Genomic DNA, 3756 nt, shown 5'->3' with positions numbered 1-3756 from the left:
CTCTGCCTACCTGTGATCCCTGTCAAATAAATAAATAAAATCTTAAAATATATATATATATATTATTTCATTATACTGATTTTCCTCAAACTATGCAGTAGGTAAACTTTATTTATTTATTTATTTATTTATTTATTTATTTGGAGGGGTGCAGGAAGGGCAGAGGGAGGAGAAAGAATCTTAAGCCGGTTCAATGCCCAGTGTGGAGCCCCACATGGGCCCCGATCTCACGACCCTGAGGTCATGACCTGAGCTGAAATCAAGAGTCAGACGCTTAGCCAACTGAGCCACCCAAGCACCCCTATTTTCAAACTTCATTTTTGGATGAAAGGAAGTGCTAGGGCTGACATGGTTAAGAACCATACCTGTAGAATGAGGATCAAAATGCTATATAAGGATTATCAAAGAGAAGGGAAATGGGTACATTATTCACAATAGCCAAAAAGGTAGAGGCAACCCAAGTATCTGTTGACGGATGGATAAATAAAATGTGGTGTATATATGTGTGTACCTAACAGAATATTAAGAAAACCTTAAGGGGTGCCTGGCTCTTGATCTTTGGGTTGTGAATTTGAACCCCATGTTGGGTATAGAGATTACTTTAAAGTAAAATCTTTTAAAAAAAAGAGAGAAGGAAATTCTGACATATGCTACAACATAGATGAACCTTGAAGATATTATGCCAAGTGAAATAAGCCAGTCACAAAAGGGCAAATATTGTATGATTCTGCTAAAACCAGTTACCTAGAGTAGGCAAATTCATAGAGACAGGAAGTAGAATGGTGGTTGCCATTGGCTGGGGACAGGGAGATTGTGAGTTATTGTTTCATAGAGAAAACAGAATTTCAGTTTTGCATCAGGAGAAGAGTTCTGGAGAAGAGCTGCACAATATGAATATCCTTAATACTACTAAACTTGAAGATGATAAATGTATATTATGCATATTTTACCACAATAAAAGGAAGAGAAAGAAAGGGAGTGCACTTCCAGTCCCCAGGTCAGACCCTGAGTAAACTCTAAACGGATACCAGCACGTGATAATGTCCATTAACGTTATCCTGATATTTAAATACACAGTTTCATGTAAATGTGTGTCTGTGTATATACACACACACATATATTCAATGACACTAAAATTGATAAGAAACATGATATATGGAGAACTGGTAACTCAGGAAATACTTCAAACCAGAACAAGATTTTTAAAATTATTTATTTATTTATTTATTTATTTATTTATTTCAGGGGAAAGCGCAAAAGTTTTTTTTAAATATGACTGAAAGAAGTTAAAAGCGTGAAAGATTTTTTTTTTAATATGCTGGAAGAAGTTAAGAGTTTAACTGGAAAGTCCCAGTGACCATGACCTCTGTGCTATTTATCCAGCTATTGTTGCCCACACCAGGCCCACCCTTCTCCGCTTCTGGGCGTGTTGGGGCTGAGCCACATTTCCCACATTTCCCGCATTCTCTCGCCAGCCTGCTCCTTATGGTTCTGGGAGGCAGTGGTGGGAAATGGGTGAGCTGAAGGGAGGGGAGGAGGACTTCTTTCCTGCTCCTCCCTCCCGCTGGAAGATGACTGGCAGCAGCAGACAGCCCTAGCTCCAGCTTCTAGCTTCTCGCCACAGTCCCCACCGCGGTCCCCAGCCCTGCACAGCCCTCTCAGGTGCCAACACCAGCCAGCTGTATCTTCCTCAGCAGCGGGAGCTCCCTCGGGTCTGCGCCCCTCAAGGAGCATGGAGCACGCACCTGCTGAGAGAACTTTGGGTGCCAGCCCTGCCAAGCCCTCCTAGAAGACTTCGTTTCTAGAAATACCACTTCTTCCCATTTGCTCCCCAGCCCAGCAGTAGCTGCTAGGTTGTTAATCTCTGATTTCCCTCAGCATCCCTTTTTCACTACACCTCCCCACCACCCCCCTTAGCTGACACCTTTGTAATCAACTGCTTATATTATCTTTCATCTAGTGGAAATTCCTGGTGTGACTGCTGTTTTCCTGCCTGGATCCTGACTGATGGAATCTCTGAAAGATATACACTTCTGTCAGCAAAGTCATCTGTTAGTGATGCTGCCTCCACCTGTGTTCGTAGGGAGCAGTCTGCTATGGATCCCTATAGCAGCAAGATTTTCAAATACTTTAATACTATCTTTAAAGTTTTCCATTTGTTTGTTTCGAGAGAAAGAGAGTGAGTGTGAGTGGGGAGGGGCAGGGGAGAAGGAGAGAGAATCCCAATCAGGCTCCACACTCAGGGCGGAGCCTGACATGGGTCTCTATCTCACTACCCTGAGATCATGACCTGAGCTGAAACCAGGAGTGTGATGCTTAACCAACTGAGCCACCCAGGTACCCCTCTAATATTATTTTCTACTAAAAGGAATCAGGGCTCCTTGGAGAGTGGCTGGCTTTCGGACTCTCTGTTTGGAGCAGAAAGTAGAAATGGGTTGGAAAATCTCATTGTTGTGAAAAAGCATAAATGCTTGCAGAGATTTCGGGCTGGCCAGACTCTAACAACTTGAGCACTGAAAAGAAAAAAAAAAATTCTGTGCAAAACAAGAGTACATAATGATACTCAAACAACTAAAATATACTACATTCAAAAGAAAAGGCAATTATAAGTCTCAAATAGTGTTTGCAGAAAATGCTCTTTGTGCTAATGCAAACCACATACATCAGCATCAGATTTGGTTAGCAGCTAAGCACTGTCAGGAAAACCCAGGAAGTAGCAATTCAGCTTAGCCCTCAAAAATACTTGCTTGGGACAAGATCACCCTGGAAGGAGAACTATGATCCTGTTTCCCCTAACTTAGGAATGTACCTGGCATGTTTGAGAACACTAAGGAGGTGGATGTGGCTGGAGGAAAATGATTAAGGGAAGAGGGACAGGAGCTGTGGTCAGAAAGGTGTTGTGAGAGTCGGCCCGGCGGGGCCTCGTGGGGCACTATGGTGACTTTGGCGTTTATTGTGAGGTGGAAAGCTGCTGCAGAGCTCTGGGGGCGTGATTCAGCTGGTTTGAAATGACCTGCTGTGTTAAGAATAAAACTGTCAGGGGATCTAAAATAGAAGCAGCGAGCCTTGCTGGGAGGCTGTTGTAATTACCCAAGCTGAGGTGATGGTGGGTTAGGTCAGGGTAGCGGCACAGCAGGTGGTGAGTAATGGCTCAAATCTGAACGTATTTTGAAGGTAGTGCCAAAGGTTTTTGCCAATGGATTGGACAGGATGTAAGAGAAGGGGAAGAGACAGGGACAACTCTGAGTTTTGGGCCTAAAAATTAGAAAACTGGAACTGACATCCACCTGAGATGGGGAAGGTTGAAAGCAGCAGGATTTTCAGGGGTCTCCTGGACACATACTGCTCCATCTCTGAGGGTTGTCTCAGGCCTAATGTTCAGTCCCTCCTACCTGTTCTTAGCTGCTGATGTTTGGAGGCCATGTCCTTCATCTTGATGGTTGTATGTCTTTTCTAATGGGTTGGGACTGACTACTCAACATTTTGAATATTGTTAGTTATTTTGGATCATGGTCAAATTCCATGGCCATTTCCCTTGGTCTCAAAATCACCACAGCCTGAAGTTCTTTATCCTGACCTGAGGTCTCCTTTGGACAGTCAACTCCCCCAGCAGCCCTGAATCTGCTCCTGGGTCTGTGGGGACTTTTGGATCCCTTGCACTTCTGGGAAAAAGTGAAGCAACAGTGAGATCTTTTGGGCCAGGATTCTGTTTTATTTATCCACCTATTCCCAGCACCTTCCAGGCTGCTGAGAACA

The sequence above is a fragment of the Mustela lutreola genome, chromosome 9, assembly GCF_030435805.1.
Source record: "Mustela lutreola isolate mMusLut2 chromosome 9, mMusLut2.pri, whole genome shotgun sequence".
Classification (NCBI taxonomy): domain Eukaryota; kingdom Metazoa; phylum Chordata; class Mammalia; order Carnivora; family Mustelidae; genus Mustela; species Mustela lutreola.
Note: the sequence above shows the minus strand (reverse complement) of the source record.